Below are 21,125 nucleotides of genomic sequence, written 5' to 3' on the forward strand. Positions count from 1 at the left end.
CTGGAATTTCAGAAGGCAGAAGTTAAGTCATTGGAATGACAATGGGAGACATTAAAAGCCTTCTGGTTGACATTGATAAAGGTGGTTTCAACAGGTGATGGAAATAAAATTCTTTTGGGAAAAGATTACAAGTAGAGGGGGACAGTGAACAGAAAATAATGGCAGTGAGGAGCCTGGCTGTAAGAACAATGAAAAACAGAGCATTGACAGCTGTGGCCAGGGAGGAGGCTTCCTTTTGTAGAGAGGCATCCCATCAGAGTTTTATGCTGATGGGAATGATCTAGCAGAGAGAGTAGAGGCAGACACAGGGAATAAGCAGCTTGCATAGTGGCTGAGACTATGCATCTAGAACCAAGTGAGGGGCTTGGTTTGGGTGGAAGTGTGGGCTGCACCCATTTGGGCACAGGTGAGATAAGCCCACCCATGGTGCTGGGACGGTGCTTGTGGAGGAAGAGTCTTTGAACCTATTTCCTCCATGAAACACTAAGCAGCGTCATCATTAGAGAAGAAGAGGAGGAGAAGAGTTTGGGATTTGAAGAGAGAAGTGAAGACGTGAAATCATTTCTGAGGAAAGTGGATATGTGGATTGTTCAGCCACTGGCAACAACTTCGCCGAGCAGCTCCAGCGTGCACCTGCATTGGGGAGGTCATGAGTTCAGTGACGCCAGCCAGTGGAGCCACAGGTTCTCCAGCCTTTGCTGGTTTCACCACAGAAAGAAGAATTGGATTGTTAAAAGGAAATTAAGACAAAGGAAATGAGAGTCCAGTGAGTTGAAGGTATCTTCAAGAGACTGACTACAATAGTGGGGCATGGGCAAAAGCTGAATAAGGAGAAAAACAAGGAACAAGGTGGTGGGTCAGGAGCGATGGAAATTTAACACAATCAAAAATTATCAGGATGGAAACTTGGCACACCCAAAAGTTGGGTTCCAGAAGGAATGAACAAGGACAAAGGCTGAGAGAGGGTGAGATACCTAAAATTGACAATAGCAATGGCAGATAATAATAATGAGAGGGTCCAGAATATGATAGAGGGAATGAGTGGGTCAGACAAGGTGGAATTCAAAACCAATAATGAAGAGCAGGTGAAGGAAAGGAGGGATCAGATTTGGGGAAGAATCACTGATGTTTATATTGATTTCACCAGGAAGATAAGGATTTAGGGAAAGTGCCTAAGTGGGAAGGGGAAAAGATGAGGGGATGGTCAAGCATGGCTTCAAGAACATGTGGATGATGATCAGGCTGAAAACATGATATTCTGGAAGCCACAATTCTAGGGAGAATTTTTTTGAGGGGTGGTGGTGCGGCAGGTAAATTGATAGATCAAAATCTGTAAGCAGCAGAGAAGCAAAGACTGCTCCTGCCTCTTCTCTGGCCCCACAGGCTGAAGACCAAAGAAGCAAAAATAGCATAATTACAAGAAAATAGCCTCAAAATAAAAACCTTCTTCTCAGCAAAAGAAACAATCAACAAGGTGAAGAGGGAGCCTACCTTTTGGGAACGAATTTTTGCCACATGCAAGTCTGATAGAGCATTAATCTCCAGGATCAGAACTCAAAAAAGCAAACAACCCAATCAATAAATGAGCTAAAGAGCTGAACAGACACTTCTCAGAAGATGATAAATAATTGATCAATAAATATATAAAAAAAGTTTAACATCTCTAGCAACTAGAGAAATGGAAATCAAAACTACTTTAAGATTTCATCTCGCGCCAGTCAGAATGGCAGTTATCAAGAATACAAACAACAGTGTTGGTGAGGATGTGGAGGAAAAGACACACTCATACATTGCTGGTGGGACTGCACATTGGTGCTACCAAACTGGAAAGCAGTTTGGAGATTCCTTAGAAACTTGGAATGGAACCACCATTTCACCAGGTATCCCACTCTTGATTTATACCCAAAGGACTTACAAATGGCATACTATGGTAATGTGGCCACATTAATGTTTACAGCAGCTCAATTCACAATAGCTGAACTATGGAACTAACCTAGATGTCCTTCAATAGATGAATGGATAAAGTGTGGTATATACACACAACTGAATATTACTCAGCATTAAAAAATAAAATAATGGCATTTGCAGGTAAATGGATGAAGTTGGAGAATATCATGCTAAGCAAAATAAGCCAATCCCAAAAAACTAAAGGCCAAATGTTCTCTCTGATGAGTGGATGCTGATGCATAATGGAGGGGATAGCATGGGAAAAATGGAGAAACTTTGGGCACAGGGGAAGGTGGGGTAGGGTGGGGGTATGGGGGAAGGAAAGATGTTGGAATGAGATGGACATCACTACCCTAAGTGCATGTATGACTGCATATAAGGTGCAACGCTATATTGTGTACAACCAGAGAAATGAAAAGTTGTAATGCAATTATATACAATGAATCAAAATGTGTTCTGCTATCATATATACCTAATTAAGATTGAATTAAGTAATTAATGAGAGAGAGAGAGAGAGAGAGAGAGAGAGAGAGAGAGAGAGAGAGAGAGCGAGAGAGCGCACAATGTTGTGGGCAGCCAGAATGCAGAGAGCAGTGTTGAGTGAAATAAAAGGAAGAGAGGACTGAGGTCTTTCGAAGAGCATCTAAGGGTTCTCAGAGCCTTCATCTGGCCCTCCCTTTTCCAGCTCTCAATCCTGGAACTCTTGTGCAGAGAGAGGCTGTAAATCATTTAAGGGCACAGAATTTGGACCAAGAGAGTCCGGTAACCAACCTTGGAACAGAGAAACAAACACTCTGGGACTTGGTTTCCTCATTGCTACAATAAGGATAATAATAATGCTTTCATAAAGATAAAGCGAATCTTAGATTTCATCTCACTCCAGTCAGAATGTCAGCTATTGTGAAGAAAAAGAACAATAAGTGTTGGTGAGGATGTGGGAAAAAATGATACACTCATACACTGCTGGTGGGACTGCAAACTGGTGCAGCCAATATGGAAAGTAATATGGAGATTTCTTGGAAAATTGGGAATGGAACCACAATTTGACCCAGCTATCCCTCTCCTCAGTCTATTCCCAAAGGATTTAAAAACAGTATACTAAAGGGACACAGCCACATCAATGTTACAGCAGCACAATTCACAATAGCTAAACTGTGGAACCAAATTAAATACCCTTCAGTAGATGAATGGATTAAAAAATGTGGCATACGTACACAACGGAATATTACTCAGCAATAAAAGAGAATAAAATCATTGCATTTTCAGGTAAATGGATGGAGTTAGAGAAGATTATGCTAAGTGAAGTTAGCCAATCCCAAGAAACCAAATGTTGAATGTTTTCTCTGATATAAGGAAGCTCATCATAGTGGGATAGGGAGAGGAAGCATGGGAGGAATAGACGAATTCTAGATAGGGCAGAGGGGTGGGAGGGGAAAGGAGGCAATAGGAGGTTAGAAACAATGGTGAAATGTGATGGATGTTATTATGCAAAGTACATGTATGAAGACACGAATTTATGTGAATATGCTTTGTATACAATCAGAGAAATGAAAAACTGTGCTATATATGTGTAATAAGAATTGTAATGCATTCCACTGTCATATATAAATTAAAAAGTTGATTATAAAAAAAGATAAATTGAATCAAGAGAGAATACACAGAGCAGTCTCTAAGTGGTAATTTAATAGATCATGTGTTCAAAGAACACCAGGTGGCATCCTGAAGATTTGCATGGCTTCTGACATAACAAGAAAGGTAACATTTTGGGAGACCTTATGAAAAAAAGCAGCAGTCAATATTTCCATTTGGTGTTAATATATTCAAAGAATCATTTTGCTTTGGTTTAGAAGGGTAACTTCTAAACTGGAGTTAAATGGAAACATAAAAGTTTAAATTTAGTGGCCAACCTCCCCTACCTCAGCCCTCGTGGGCCTATCAGTCCTGGTGAAACCCCTTCCAGCCCCTCCACATATCCCACCTCCTGTCTAAAGTCTCTCCCGTGTTTCCAACCTTGCTCCACTCTGCATCGTGCTCTGTCCCTGAGCAGAGATTGATAAAATTCATTTAATCTGGCCCAGTGTCTCTGTGTGGTAGAAATCTGGATGATGTCTCCCGAGAACTAAATCTTGAGCTTGTAGAGTGCACCTTCGTGGCATTTGAGAAAGAATCTATCTCTTTTCTTAACTACAATTAGAAATTAAGTGGCTGCCTTCATATTAAAGCCCAGGGAGTTGAAAAGATCATAAAGTTTCATGCTTAGCTGTTGTACTTAGGTTTTTATGTAGAAGAGCTTAAAAAAGCTAAATACTATGTTTTATAATCAATTTAGTGAATGTTCACTTATTAAATGCTTATTATGTGCCTAGCAGTGTGGGAGCTGAATTGCAGAAGTAAGACTCTTCTTTTTCTTTTCCTTTCTTTCTTTCTTTCCCTCTTTCTTTCTCATTTCCTGAATGTTAAAGAAGCAAATATTTTGAATACAGTTTTTTTTTCTTTCACATTACTCTTACCCAGTATCTAGCACATTATCTGCTATTAATGTTCAATAAATATTTAGCAAGTTGACTTTTTTCTTTTTGAACTACTTTTTTCCCTCTTACAAACACATTACATAAATTCAAAATTAAAGGGATCCATATGTCTTCAACATGAGAGATAAGAAAATCCAGGTAAATAGGAAGATTAATACTAAAAAGAAGAAAAAAAACACATAGATAGTAATGTTGAAGATGAAGAATAAAAGTTAGATTATAAATGCATAACTTCTATGCATCAACCTGCAATTATCAAGATGATTTCAGGAGGGTTGAAGCAAGTATTTTTTTAATCTCATGAAAACACATGGTGTTGACATTAATATAGCACAGGTCTGGAAGACCTAGATATGGAGTAAGCCTCAAATGTTGCTTAACACACATGAAGTCTATGGATAACTAGTACTGTGTTTTGCAAAATAATTATTAGAACTGAGACATGTTTTTCTACTCAAATAAATTAATGTATTTCTAAACACCTTAAAATAAATTTTAAGCCGTATGAAAATAAATTCATTGATATTCTGGAATAAGTGTGTGCTTTATATTTCTAGTTTTAAAACAAATTTATTAGTCATGAGGTACAAATTTTGTATATTTTGGATATTAAGGCTTCTCTTTGGGATTTCTTTGACAGATTTACCACTATTAATCAATCTTTTATACCCTTAAAATTTTCATGTTAGAGTGTATCTAAATTACTTAAGTTTGACTTTTCTTTTTTGTTTTTTACATTTTTTTTGTATGATGTCCACAATAATCAAAATATGACAGTAGTAGGGCAATTTCTTTGCTCTCGGTCTTTGCATGTAAAAGAGTACCCTCTCTTTGATCTGCTTTGTTCTTCTTATCCTGCTTCATTTCCCATCATATGACCTAGTACCTCTTAAATTTATGTCACACATTTGTAAGTTGCCTGGTCTGTTTCTCTGGAAAGGGAGCATTTCCTAGCTTTATTCACTGGCATATCAGAAGTCATTTTGAACTTTAAAGAAAGGGAAACTTCTTAACAGGAAGAAAATTTAGTTTCTATAGGGACATTTAACCTACATTTTTAAATAATAAGATTTAGATTAATTATATGGCATGTTTAAAATCAAATAGAAGTGCTAAGTTACAAAGCCATTTCACCGGATCTATAATATTTATGAATATTATTCTTGTTTTAGTAATGTGGTTCAGCTTCAAAGGAGCCTCATTAGGTTTTCAAGGCTTGATGAACCTATTTACAAATTAACATTAAGATTTAACAAGTTATTTTAGGAAATTCATTACACAGCTATTGCAATGTCTAATTAAGATGGTTTAAAATAAGATTATATAAGATTATGAAAATTTTTGTTTACATTTATTTTTGTTAACATGTGATTATTTTTTATAACTCTTCATGTGCAGTAGGTATATATGCTTTCCCACTAACTGTCCAGACAAGCTACAGGTTGTCTATAATAGGTGGTATCTGACAAACACAGGAAGTCTTGAAGCATTCCCCAACACATCCCCCTCACTTTTATAAACACCCTTTCTTCTCTTGTTTAGGGTTTTTTAAATTTCTTTTTTTAAAGCTCTCTCAATTATGAATTTGAAAGTCAAAGAAAGAATAGGTGGAAAAATGTCCATCAACACAAAATACAAAATTTTGCATGGAATTTAAGAGATTTACAGAGCTCTTAAGTCCCATCCAGAGACTGGCTAGGGGTCATGGATGTCACATTAGTGTCTCCTGTTCTTTTCTGTTAGTTTCTCCATAGTACCCTTGCAACTGCCTTCACTTTAACCAGCACTGAACCATTAGAGGTGTCAGTTACACATTCCAAAATTGTTGAACCTTTTTGTACAATGCCATACTTGGGGGAGGGGGGCTAAGGAAAAAAGTTTAATTGACATACGTTATTTTAAAAAATTCTCTAGGAAAATATTTCAGGTAAGTTTCTACCCATAAGACTCTCAAGGTTTAGTATAACATCTATTTAATTCTCTTTAAGAGTGACAATTCAGCCTGTCATGTTTCTATCATTCTGCATGAAAGGGAAAGTTGGCTACTTGCTAAATATGGAGTATTGTAATAACAACAATTCAGAAAAAAATATGAACAATAGATGGTAGGAAAAAATGTGCAAGGGATATGGGCAACAACTAAAGATAGACAATAAGTTAATAAGCTGGTGAATAAGTTTTACCTTGCAGATGTCTAGTAACAGTCCTTACCTCCATCACTTCTTTAACAGAAGCCAATTGACAACAACCATATGCAAGCCCCAGTGGGAGAAAGAAAAATGGATGAAGTCAGGCTTGAAAATCAAATTTTCTTTGAGGAGTCTAGAATATCATTCAGCCTGCTAATGTTTAATAAGGCTAAATTATTGTACATGTTCATTACTATTTAAGGGGAAAGACTAATATTATAGGTACAGACTCTACAGCCATTAAAAATTTATCTACATCACTTTCTTATTCATCCAAATCAAGTTGAATTCTGTGTGAGCTAGTAGCAAAAACACAGGAATTCTGTCTTGAATTAGAAAAAAGGGAGAAATGTAGTTTCTAACAGAATTTACCACTGTTCTCTACATGTATTTCAGATGTGCACATATTTTTTCTGCTCTAATGGAACATCAAGGTAGAACTTGACCACTTTCTTATATTCATAAGTATGTGTGAACCCATAACTTAAACACAAAGAAAAATAAAAGTGAAAGCTACTTTCCAAGACAAATATTTGAAAGCTCTTCATAGACTGCATGCCTGTAATCTCAATGACTCAGGAGGCTGAGACAGGAGGGTTGCAAGTTCAAAGCCAGCCTCAGTAACTTAATAAGGCCCTGAGCCACTTCAGGAGACCCTGTCTCAAAATTTTAAAAAAATAAATAAATAAAAGAAGAATGGGGATGAGCCTCAGTGGATAAGCACCCCTGGTTTCAATCCCTAATACTACTACTAATAATAATGAGTTTTCTGAGGAAGGTATTCAATTAGGATTGCAGAAAATGATTCAATTTGGATTCCCCTTTATTCAGCATTCCAAAGAGAATAAGAGCTTCCTCACTGAAGCAAGGAAGAACATAGAAGCAGTAAGATAGCCATGATTATTATTATGATTAAATAAAAATAAAATGAAAGCTGACATTTCTCTATTTTACATTTAAGAACTCAATATCTACCAATGAATAAAGATAAAGGTCTAGTGGGTGTTATAAGTCTTATATTAAAAATAAAATTACCCTCATTGATAGGTGAAATTGATCTGGCGTTTCACAGAAGAAGATAAATGGATTTTTAAAAATGTTTTTCTCCTCCTTACATGAGACACGTCAACTATTTATATTATTTAAAAGTTATTTCTCATGGAAATAGAATCAATTTTCTATATGTCTGAAGCACATTAATGAGTATTTTGAACTTCTTTCCCTCCACCCAAGTTATAAGTCAAAGCAAAGAAACTCTGAAAGCTATTACATGTAGAAAATGGTTTTCTCTTTGAGAAAAAAGTGTTTATGGGCTGCTGCTAAATTTAACAGAGGCAATACAAATTTAGTGTGGCTGATTTATGCATAGGAGCAAGGTTTTTGTGGTGGTCAGCTAATGACATAGAAAGTTCCTATTACAAGTTTCTGGTACATTTTAATTATGAATATTTAAATCTGTTTTCTCAATTTGGTGTCAGCCACGCCTCCCATAATGCTTTCCACCTCAGCTTCCTTGAAGTTTTCATTTTGCTTTGAGTTGCACTCTCAAAATGATATTACAAAAACAACAACAACAAAAACAAGATAATCTTGAATATGCTCTACCTAATAAATATGATCTGGTCATTTCAACATTACTTCACTTGTACCAGAATAAGGATGCTTAAGGCAAACTTGCCACCATTTGGGCATCAGGGCTCTGAGTAAGTGTTATATGTACTTGCAAGTTTAGAATAGTTTTAAAAATTAAATATATTATGGATAATTATATTCAATCATAGTTTTCAACTATAAACCTAAATAGTTCTAAAGCAAGATTTCTATTTTCTTATATTTCACATTTACTCTACTTCTTACACTATATTAGGCATTTAAGTTTTTTTTTTCTTCCTGATGATGAACTACATCATTCTAATACCTCAGGAATCCCCTCTCCAAGTCTTAACAGCCAGCCACTTGCTGCCCAGTGTTATAGTTGGTCTTGACTAACAGCTTATAACCTTGAAACTATTTTCCCTTTTGGTTTTAGTAGCAAAAAGATGGTAACCACCTAGATGTGAAGAAAAACACCCAAACCAAGAGCAAGCCTAATGACACTCTAAGTTGACATGTAAAACTATGTACTTATTATGTGTGATGTGATGTTTTGAAGCATACACAAACACACACACACACACACACACACACACACACACACACACACATCATGGTAAAATTAAATCTAGCTAAATGTTTTATCCCACACAAAGCTTACCAGTTTTTCTATATAAAATTACTATGAGGTATCTCATCAAAATCCTGCACTTGGGTTTATTTTTCATTCATCTTTTAGTGACCAGTCATAGAATCCTGGAAGGCATCTCTGCTTACCTTCCTGCAGGGCTAGAGCCACTGTCTTCACTTTCCCATTGGCCATTTTTACTTCTTGAAACTGGGGGCTGCAGAATTCCAACAGCTAGTGGATCAGCATCGTTTTCTTCTCTACCAATCCATTCTCCAATCACTCGGGGCCTCAGAAGAGAGTAATTGAATTCCACTGTTTCCTTAAGAGAAGAAAAGAATGTGCTGCTTTAGATGGCTTTTTCTTGTTCATGGACAACAGGAAAATAACCCTGTCTAGAGGGTTGGCTGCTCACTCAAACCAAAATGTTCTTTTCTTTCTCCTGAATTGACCTAAAACTTCAGTTCTCCTCATCTCTACTCAACTTCTTGTTCTGTGTGGTTTATGCTGATTCCTGAGGATCACTGTGATACAGAATTTAGTAATAAAATCTTGGATTTGGATTTGGAAGGCTACACATGTGTTCTAAGATGAGGAGTAGGACTAGCATTCCTGGTGGAAGGAGGAGGGTGCTTTAGGGACCAAAAATTGAGAGTGTGGAGTCACTCCTGGGAAATGGTACATAATTTCTCTGGAAGAAATTGGGTTTGGGTCAACAGACAAAGTGAAGAGGCAATAGGGCCAGATGGACACATCATCTCCAATTGTGAAGACTCCTGGACTTTTAAAGATCCAGTAGAGGTTTGAAGCAGGGCAATGTCAGGGAGAGGTATGTCATACTAATTCAAAAAATGTTAATCTCTTCTCATAGATTTAAAATGAGGTAACTCACTCAATTGAATGACTTGAACATGATTCACCTATAAAAATTGTATTGCATGAAGATACTGAATATATGTAATTGCTAGGGATATTTTAAGTGAAAAAAGGACAAGTTAAAAAAATACATATACATTGATCTAATTTTCGTTTAGAATTCACATGGATTGACATCCATCATTCATTCATTTTCTAATGTCCATTGATTCTTAGTATGTGCAAAAAGCTGCTCTTTACTAGGCAAAACATTGAGTAAAACCAAAGTTTTATAAAGGTTTTATTTGAAGGGGAGAATTGAGGGTGATCTTAAACTTTTGATTTGGTATTTCCATGTCTTTTCAACATTTTATGATAAATATAATCTGGTGATTTTTAAAATATTTTGATCTCAGAAACACATGCTTTATTTAAATTATGTCTATTGATAAGTTTTAGTATTAGAAGTGTCTTGAACAATTTTGAAAATGTAGATCTTGTGTTCTGAGTCTTTACAATTCACAAATATATAAATCCAATACATGATACAACAAAAATAATATCATATATGTAATACAATGTGTAGATAAATATAATTTCAAAAGCAGCATATAAAGAATAATGTAGATAATATTTTATGAGAATTTATCAAATATAATTTCAAAAGAAGCATATAAAGAATGATGTAGATAATATTTGATAATAATTTCTCCAAGTGTGAATAAGTAATAAAAGGTAGTTGGATACCTAAATACTGTTTTAGCCTATGAAACATAGTAGATGTACTTCAATAAGAGTGTGTAACTTTTTTTTTTAAAGAGAGAATGGGAGAAAGAGAGAGTGGGGGAGGGAGAAAGAGAGAGAATTTTTAAATATTTATTATTTAGTTCTCGGCGGACACAACATCTTTGTTTGTATGTGGTGCTGAGGATCAAACCCGGTCTGCACGCATGCCAGGCGAGAGCGCTATCGCTTGAGCCACATCCCCAGCCCCAAGAGTGTGTAACTTAACAAGTAATTTGAACTCTCTCTGCACTTATGTTCCCTGGGTTAGAAAAACAAAGAACTCCAATAGATTTCAGCTGTGAAATCATGTAATTAAATTAATTTTTTGAAATAACTGGAAAGTCATATTTATCTGCCAAAATTGAATGTCATTTGAAGTAAAGGAATTAAAATTGAGTATATTGGTAAAAGTTAAATCTGCATTTGCTTTTCAAAGCAGACTAGGGAAAATACATGTTTCAGAACTTAAAAAATGAATGTATTTACAGAGGCAGAATCTAGTTTTGGCAATTTGAAATGTTATTCTCTGAATGTTATTTCATCCAAGCATAAAACGTTGGTAATGGGAATTATTAAATCTACTATAGCAAATTAATTCATAAGTAAGGGTGGAATCATAAAATTCTGTGTATATGCTAAATATAATTATTTATGGACATGAAATCTATTCAAACCATTTCTATGCATATATCTGGAAGAGCAGAATTGCTGCAAGGGTTGAGTTGGGTAAGAAGAGATGTTTGGTAATCAGTATGGGCAGGTTATCAGAACAGGAATTTGATGGTGTGGTTTAGCAACCTACAAAGTTTTATTTTATAGGTGATGTATCAAAAAGGTGAGATAATGAATTCAATGTTATTCATTTTATTTACATAATGGAGAAGGATTTGGTTTGAAGATTTGTCCTGCTATTGGCTCATAGTAGCCTAAGGACTGGTACAAAAAAAGTAACAGCACAACAGAATGAATAAACTTAGGATCCATAAAACAAAAAAAAAAGAAGAAAGAAGGAAAGAGGATTTAAAGTTGGGTATGATCGAAAACTTGTGAACTGCAAAAAATCAGAAATAACTCTGCAGTTGCTTACTGGGAAATTAAATAAAATTATAGACTCCAGGTATCCAGGATATTTAACTCCTCTGGCAACAGAAATATCCAGGATATTTAACTCCTCTGGCAACAGAAATTTAATGAGAAATAGCTGACAAGCAAGGCAATAAAAAGCCACAGAATCTTGGAGTGAATTTTTAGCTGGTAGTTAAGTGAGATATGGTGTTTTAAAATAAAAGACTAAATTAATGCCTTTGGCTTTGCAATATCGTGGTTGGCGAAAGCTGTGAAATGCTAAGGAAATTATCATGGGAGGCTTTTTTATTTTTTATTTTTTGTACTGTTATAGTTAAAGCTTTGTCCCAGGGTTTCATAAACGGACTTCCAGACCACTCATGTATAATCGAATCAAGCCTTTATTGAAGCACACCAGTGGCGGCTGACCAGAACATAAAGCTGTTCCCCTGATCAGCCCTGAACAATTGCAAGGGCACTCCTTATAAGCCTGAAAACCGCAAAAGGGATGTTCAGGGGGCCTAGCCAATGCAAGCAAGCCAGGTAACAGAAGCGGGACAGTGCAGTCAAGCGGAGGAAAGCCTAACCAATCACAGTTAGCCCAGTCACCCCAGTTACAGAAACAGAGCCCTGTTACCCTAGTTACAGAAACAAAATACCCCATTAGGTAGTTCCGTGTTCTTAAAGGTTTCTATAGCAAAAGGAAAAGAACATCTTGCTCCAATCATTACTCTTCTACTTGGCATGGTTGTTTTACAGGATGAAGTCATAAAACAAAATGGAGTCACATTTGCACCTACTATCACAGTACCAGGGATTGAACCCAGATGTAATTAACCACTGAACCACATCCCCATCCCCCTTAACTTTTTTTTTTCTAACTTTGATACAGAGTCTCACTAAGTTGTTTAGGGCCTTGTAAAGTTGTTGAGGCTGGCCTTGCACTTGTGATCCTCTTGCCTTAGCCTCCCAAAATTCTGGGATTGCAGGTGTGCACCACAGCACCCAGCAAGTGGCTGCATTTTGATTCTGACAATTTTCACCAAAAATATAGGTGCAGAAACAGAACATTCAATGTAGAAATATAAAGGAAGAAGGAATTCAGGAGAACCTCTGGAATAGCCTGGCCCACACTCCCCAAAATAAACAAGAGGAAGCATCCCTGTTACAAACAATGGAGCCAGATCTGAAGTTTTCTCCACTCTGCTCTGAAGCATCTTATGGTAAAATTAAACCATGCCTAGTTCTGCTACAGCCAACATTTTTCAAATTATTCAAAAGGTCTTATGTAAAATAGTGTTCAGAAAGCATTTTAAATGAAGGGACCTGGGCTTTGGCATGCTAGAAACTAATGTCTCTTGAAAGCACAGTTCATGCCAGACCACCCTTGGGAAGGAATAAGGGAGACAAACAGACTGTTGTTCAAGTCATAGCTTTAGGCTGCTCCAGCTAAGTTCCATTAGAAGAATTCAGTCTCTTCTCTGAGACAGGTGGCTATTGCTAACGACCGTGAGAAATAATAGTTCAATCCAAACTGATTTCTACTAAGAAATCTTTATTTGGGCATTTCTTTGGTCTCATTTTTCCATTTGGGCAGGAAACAAAATATTCTACAGTTCAAAAAGTCAAATAAAGCTAGGCAGAATCAGGTGATGCCTTTTATGAATGGATGAATTTGTAAAGTGACCTCTTAGGAACCCTGTGGTTATACTTCCTAACAATGCAGATATAAAAGGCCCAAATCTCACTTTCCAATCAGTTTCAGAGGTCTGGCAGTATTGTTTCGAGAAACAGAAAATAATGTCTTGTCCATTCCAAAATAAATAGAACAAAAATGAAGCTCACTCATGGTTTAGTGCCCACGACATTTACAATAGCACAGTGCATACACAACCTTCAAGGCACCATCTATCAATGACATGGCCATCCAACAGAAGAGGCAAAACAACTGCAGGGAGCTATCTAAGGTCTCCTGCCATGATCCCAGTGCTGGGGGACAGCCAGCTCCTTAAATTACCTCCCCAAGTGACCTAGAATTTAAATTTCACTTCACTAGGAAACAGGAAATGTTTTTAATTGATTTAAATGAGCATTCCAAGTCCCAAACCAAATGATGTTTGGTAAATTTTTGTAGATAAGGGCAACATTGTCCTGTTTGAGTGTAGGACAAGAATATATACATGACGAAGAATTGGGAATGGAGGTGATGGGGCAGATAACTCTTTAGGATTTTAAATGGGAGCAAAGGTCTCAAAAAATGGTAATGGTGGGCTGGGGATGTGACTCAAGTAGTAGTGTGCTCGCCTGGCATGTGTGCGGCCCGGGTTCGATCCTTAGCACCACATTCAAACAAAGAGGCTGTGTCTTCTGAAAACTAAAAAATAAATATTAAAAAGAAAATCCTCTCTCTCTCTCTTTCAAAAAAAAAATTAAATGGTAATGGAAGTGAGTCTATGCTTTAGAAAGTCATTAAGATCCATTTGCTCACATCAGAAATCAGCAAAGATGTGATGTGTTAAGTTTGATAACCTATTGCTGAGATCGGTGAGAAACTGCACAGCTCTGAAGACCAGAGCCTGTATACCACAGGCAGGTATCAATAATGTTGGACAATCTGAAGGGAAAGCTGGGTCTTGTCTCCAGGCATTCCAATAGATGTCACAAAGAATCACAAACCAAATATGTAGCGGCAGGGGAAAGAAGAAACAAAGGAAACACTATATACATACTTGGCTGAGCTAATAATGCACATTTTATTGCTTATTATTCTCTGAAAATCTCTACATTTTTATTATTTGATTGATGCTTGTGCATGAGGCATACTCACCTCCTGGCGAGTTTAATGTCATTAAACTGACTTTGGGCCCCAGGTAGAAAATTCAGCAGTTAGGTTAAAAAGTGTTCTATAGTATATTTCATAATTATTGAATGTATTTCTAAGAATTACCAAAGAGTTAATTAACTAATCAGAAACCCCTTATTTCTAACAAGCTGCTAATTTATTCCAATTCTTCTTCAAAGATCAATTTATTTTTCCATGTATATACTAATTTATTCAATTTATTCAAGTCAGGCTTTCACTCCTTCTCTTTTGAATATTGCCTTTAACTGTTCAAAGTTGGCCTGAAGTTGAGCCTATAGCTTATTGCCACATAAAGAGTCCTGAAATTTTCATTTTATTTCTCCTGCTCAAACACTCTTTTCTGTGTGCACTCCAATTTTAACAGAATAATACTCAAATTCTTTGGTGTCTAATTTTTAAAATAGGCCAACATGCCAACATATCATGCAGTATATTAAGAGTCTGCATTAAAGGAAAATGTAAAGCCAAGGTGCCTTCCACTCTGCTTGTAGCACATGAACTTGCTGAATTCAGATGGACTTTGCTCATTATCACATTCTGGGTGCTCAGTAGCTAATCCTTTCTAGACTTCACATCTCCTTTAGCTTATATCCCACCCTTTAGGTTTCATTGCAGATTCTGCTTTTTTCAATTTGTCCTTAATATTCCCTAGTGGAATTCCACAAAGATTAATATGGGACTGTAGGAAAATTTTGTACGAGCCAGCAATGGTGTTCTTCCTTTACAACCTCTACAGTTTTCTCTTTCTTTATTTTTCTTTTTTTAATGGTGTTTAGATGTAGTTGGACACAATACCTTTATTTTATTTATTTATTTTATGTTGTGCTGAGGATCAAACCCAGGGCTTAATCATGCTAGATGAATGCTCTACCCCTGAGCCACAACCCCAGCCCTCTATGATTTTCTTTTGATATCTTAAACCCAGATGTTTGAATGAAGCCTCTATTAGGCTTCCTTTTATTTGCAATTTGTGTAGACTTGACTTGCTCATGTCCTGCGTGGGCGAGGAGGGTGGGTACCCCTAGGAGTAATGGGCTGGCTGTGCAATAAAAATTATAAAACTAATATATCAAGAAATTAAAGACAAACAGGCAAGAATATATGTAAAGCAGGGGCATGGCCAGTTGAGCCTACTAGAAGGGTCTAGCTTCTAACAAAGAAGAAGCCTGTGCCTGCTTTATTTATAGTGGTACAGATCAAAGGGTATCAGTATGTATAAGGTTTCCATGTGGGAGGAGTCTTTTCTTGGTGCTTGCTTCTTTAGGTGGCAGGGATGCCACAATAAACAGGTTATTTGGCTTTTGGCAGGTGACGCCCATCTCCAGGAGGCTCTTTGATCCTAAGGCTGTGAGTTAGGACAGCATGATCCAGGCATTCTTGTTGTGGAGGTGGGGGTGGGGGTATTCCACACAGGAGTTTCTGAAAGAGTGTCCTCTCTGCCTTAATAACTAGAATAAATATATATTTATATATAATTATATATTATATACATGGCCTCCAACAGACTTGGTCAAAGATGATTCTTTATCTCAATACTCTGAGTCTAGGAAATTTAGAATGTTACAATACTTGTGTTATGAGTTGGAATTTTTAAAGGAGTCATTTGACTGATGAAAAACCACTTGGAAATAAATTCAGTACTAATATATAGCTACTGTAAGTGAAGTGAAATCCACAATTATAAATATATAATAAAATACATACCTTCATTAATGCAATTAGGCATGTGCTGTTTAACAATGGAGATATGTTCTGAGATATAGAAGTATATCCCCAAATGGGAAAAATATAACGAATTTGGAAGTGTACAGGTCATTTCACTTTCCTTTTGCTTAAAATATTAGTTGAAAAACACTGGTACCTCAATAGAGCATCAGGTTACATAACTAATTTGGGAGCAAAATCTACCATTGAGAATAAAAATTATGAGCTTACCTCATATCATTAAAAGCAAAGAGAAAAATCACTCCACACAAAGAAAAGCTGACCTATGTTCCCAGCCTGTTAGTATATTATTAATGTCATGATGCCATTGTCCTCTGGAACATTTGGTTGCTGTTTGCATTGTTATTATTGAGTCTTTATATAGCACATTCATCTTTTATTGGTTTTAAAAGGTCACTTGTGATCTAAGCATTTTCCAGGTTACCCTTCTTTTCTTTTCTTGAACTTGGTGATGGTGTTTGTTTGGTTTGTTGTACTCTGAAAGATTCCATGCTCTGAAAGATACTCTGGACACTGAGGATATATCCAGGATACCTGTCTTTAGAGCCTGCCTCTGTACCTGTGGGAAACATTAAAGATCCATGTGTCCTCATCTGGTTAGAACAAGGCTCCCATCCTCAGCATTCATCATCAGTCTCTGCAGATTTTTGTCCAAAGTAGATAGGTGAAAGAGGTAAATTGTGTCTGCCTCAAACTTCTCTCTCTATTGGAGAGAATAAACTTGCTCTTTTTCAGTAGGTAAAATAGACTGTCTCTAAAATTCATACACTGTTTTGCAATTATTTTTAAGGACTTGCACCTAAATGACTTAGATTGTCAATGTGTTCATAGCCACAATTATATTGATCTGTGCCACTCTTTGACCTGCTGCCTCAATTTTATCTGGTCATGCAGTTCAAGGGAGCTAGATTTTGAAAATTTTTATAAATTCTTGCCAAAAGTGATAGGGATCTGATTTCAGTATTGTGGCTTCTCATGGTTATATAGAATTTGAGTTTCCTGTGTACAGGAAAAATTGCAAGACAACTTATCTTTTCTTTCTACATTCTTCCAACTCTCCATTTACCACTTCTGGTCAACTTTGAATTCACCTCAGATCCATGCTAAGAATGGGATTAACCCTGAATCCAAACACAAGTTAAACCCATAGTTATCACTTGGATAAATGTTCACCAAAAGCCTATGTCTTAAAGAATTGTGGTTATCAGCCTTTAGTGTTTCAGGGAGATGGTGGACCCTTTAGGAGGTGGGGCCTATTGGAGGGAAGTTAGGTCATTGGAGAAATGCCCTTGGAGGGTATATTGATATCCCAGACTTTTCTTGTCTCTCTTGGCTCTCTGGCAAACGTGCAGGAGTGCTTCATATTCCCACCATGATGGACTGCCTCACCTCAGGCCCAAAAGCCATGGGGCCATGCAACCATCTGAAACTGTGAGCCAAATAAAACTTTCCTTATTAATGAAGATTATCTCAGTTATTTGGTTACAGCATTGGAAAGCTGACAAACACCTATTAACATCAACTGATCCAGCTAATGCCCAAGATGATTCCACCTGGCAGTCCCTACATAAGATAGCACTCCTTTGTCTGCAAATCTGTTTGTATGAAAACAGAAGAACTCTAAATGTGTCACCATGACTCTTACCTGGCTATGCCTATTTCCCTCCTAAGAGGTCTCATATTTTAAGGCAGAAAGTAAGCCACTGGGCAGAGATTATTGTCTGGCTTGTAGAGCTGAGTACTCCTGTCTGCATCAATAGGGAAACATTTTAACATTCAAGCTCTAGAAAGAGTTTGAAAATCAACTACCATCAAGACCTTTATCCCTGGCTTTAATCACCTCTTTCATTAGCCTGAGCCTGTGTAGTTCCTTTTCCATTTCTATTATTCTCAACCAAGGACTTGTGTTTCCAAATCTTTGTTCTTTTGAGCCCCTAGCTATTTCTTCCCATTTTATTCCACTGAACTCCACCTCACACTCAATCTGTCCACCCCAGGCTCACAAGTCCTTGCCTGAAGTATGGCCATCTCTTTTTGATTAAGCCAGAGCTGCATCCTGTCTTCATTCCTTCACTTCTAAGCAATTCCTTGTTCCTCCTTCTATAGGGGATTGTAGGCTGATTATTAAATCAGATTCATATACCCTGTTACTGAGATTTACTTCCCATTTGATCCCAAACTGGGGTAATTTTCAGATTTTTGAAAATATTCACACATGACTTAAAGCTTTGACAGCACCACTAAACCTCACCATCTTCCACCCATGTCAAGATACAATCACAGTTACTTGCTTTTCTCCATTTCTTTCATCCATCTACTCCCATGGCCACACCCTAAAACCTGCCATCCCCCAAACTATCCCTTTTCTGATGCTTTATATTTCAGTACCTCATTCCTTACCCACTTTCTTTGGTGATGTTTGTCACTCATTGTCTTCTCTTCAGTTTTTGGGCATCTCCCTTTTTGCACACTCTATCAGCAATTCTCTGACCTTTCATCTTTTTTCTATTGAGCCTAGACCTCTTCATCAATTCTATGTTTCCTGTAAATCCATTAGGCTTATCTCATTATATATTTCATTATATACTCCAGTTGGCAAATCTTGCTACCGAAACCCACAACTTAAAATATTTGGCATCCTACCTCTGGACTCTCATCAGATACTGAACATATAATTAGATGCTATTTTACCATCCAAGTGACATATATTATGTTAAAAACTGAACTTACTCTATCAAAATTTGGTTAAGCTTGAGTGAAGAAACAAATTGCTGTTTGTAAGATGTTTAAAATCATTATCTTTTTTGCATTTAAAAATGAAGAAATGTCATGCTATATTTGGCATGGTATCTTCTAGACCAGGAATGGAAAATATACTTCTTTTTCATGCCAATTTCAATTGCTTAGAGTACCAGTAACTCATTTTTATTGACTACTGAACACATAATGCACAATTTGGTTAACAGGATTTGGACATTAGAGGATTAGAGAAGGTAGACTGTTTTCCAAGCAGTGCTTAGCTGATATGTATTCAACCATCAGGTTTCAGCTTAAACAGTATTTCCTCAAAGACAATTTATCTTGAAACTTGTTCTAGATCTTACCATGTGGTTCTTATCATAGCTCTTAATTAATATCCCTGCCCTAATAGACTAACAGGTTCCCTAAGAGAACTTTTCTATCATGCTTACCATGGTATCCTATGCTTAAGTGTCTAGCAAATGCTTAATAAATATTTACTGAATAAGTTGCATGATTCTAACCTGCAAACCTGCTTTGCACATACATTTTCTAGCCCAAAGAAGCCATTTGTTGTCTCCCTAAGGACACCATATATCCCAATTTTCATTCCTGCCATTTGCTCAACACTTATAAATGAACCTTTATTAAAGACACTTCAGTGCCGTTTGTTAGACACTTCAATATTTTACATGTTTTCAATGTACATTGTACCAAAATTTCTATAAATAAATAAATTTGTACATAAAAGTAATACTTCCTCTTTCACATTGCCTCTCAGAAGCAGCAAATTCACATATTTTGTGGAAGTAACATTTATTAGTTAACTGTTGAGTACAAACCAATGGATCAATGATGACCTCTGCAACAATGATGTCCTCTGACAGGAACATCTGACATAGGTAGCCATTTGGCTAATATCTCCCTTCAGCTTTTTGGCTAAAGAAATGTACTTTGAGATTTTTTAAGGACCTTATTTGTTTCGATGTAATTTTCAGTGAATTACACATTGGCACTCACAAGACAGTTAGCTACAGGTCTCAAAAGTGTAAACACACCCAGGTCTAGGGCTAAATCTTATGTAGTCCACACCCAGTCCCGTCTATGTGAAGGGAGGGCATGGATGGGCCTGCTCAGGCTCCTCAGTAGACATGAGCTAGCCCTGGAAGGTGAGAACTTGATCTTTTTTACACCCAATGTAATATTATATTGGCAGAATTAAAACGTCACTATTGAAAAATCCACAGGTACCAACACCAGCAGCCTTTGCCTTAATAAAAAGCCTCAGCTAACAATCTGGCGACATGGACAAGATGACATTTGCTTTTAAGAAAAAGTGAGCTTCAGAGAAGGAAGAAAGGCCTACCATCCTAACTCATGGCTTGTGGTGGATTAGCAACCTTCACTCCACCCCTCAAAGAAGCAAGCCTCCAGGGAAAAGCCCCTCACAGCAAAGACACATTGCAGGAGCCACCAACGCAGGCTAAACGTAACTTTGAAGAGCACACAACACCAAGGACTCCCCGTCCTTCCAAACCCACCAGGAACCCCAGGAAACAAATGTGGTTTTTGTCTCTAATTCCCACCATGCACTAAGGCACCAGAACTATTCCTAACCCCCCTCCAAGGAAACAGCAACCTGCAGGAAAGGCCAAGGAGGCCTCTGGGAGCTCCGTGCTGCCTGAAGGGAACACAGGGCAGGGCTGAAGGTCTGCGGGGTCCGCGTCGCACAGCCTCACTATAGAGTACAGGCAAAGACCCCTGGGGAAAGAGAAGGCCGTCAGAGCCAAGTTCCAGCATGACCAGCTGTGGCAGCTAGTGTAGCTGCCAGGGAGGCCAGAAGGACAGTAAGGGATCACCTTTTCCATCTAGGGACACCGCCGGCTTCCTCAAGGATGTCGGCATTCTATTGTTTGCTGGGGTAGAGGGACCTGTCCCCGGCCCCACTGCGAGGATGATGTGGAGAGTCTCCTTTGTCGCCCTGGCTGGGATCCTGCCCACACAGTGCACTTGGCTGTGTGCTGTCCCTGCATGTGGGCTGAGGGTGGGGGGCCTGCTCCTTGGAGTAACTGTCCACATCAGCATTGCAGTCACTGCACACGAGAGGGCCACTGGGTTCTGAAGGAGAGATGGGCCACGTCAGAGCCACCCCCACAGAAGAGGCCACCCACCTGCACCCAAGTGGGGTCCTGCCCCCGGCCTGC

At 37.6% G+C, this 21,125-nt stretch overlaps 1 pseudogene; it reads right to left on the reverse strand.

The window, feature by feature from the left end:
• The window catches only part of LOC143390289 (leucine-rich repeats and immunoglobulin-like domains protein 1), a 79,333-nt pseudogene that overhangs the window by 28,107 nt on the left and 30,101 nt on the right, over window positions 1-21,125 (reverse strand).

The sequence above is a fragment of the Callospermophilus lateralis genome, unplaced genomic scaffold (assembly GCF_048772815.1).
Source record: "Callospermophilus lateralis isolate mCalLat2 unplaced genomic scaffold, mCalLat2.hap1 Scaffold_52, whole genome shotgun sequence".
Taxonomy (NCBI): Eukaryota; Metazoa; Chordata; class Mammalia; order Rodentia; family Sciuridae; genus Callospermophilus; species Callospermophilus lateralis.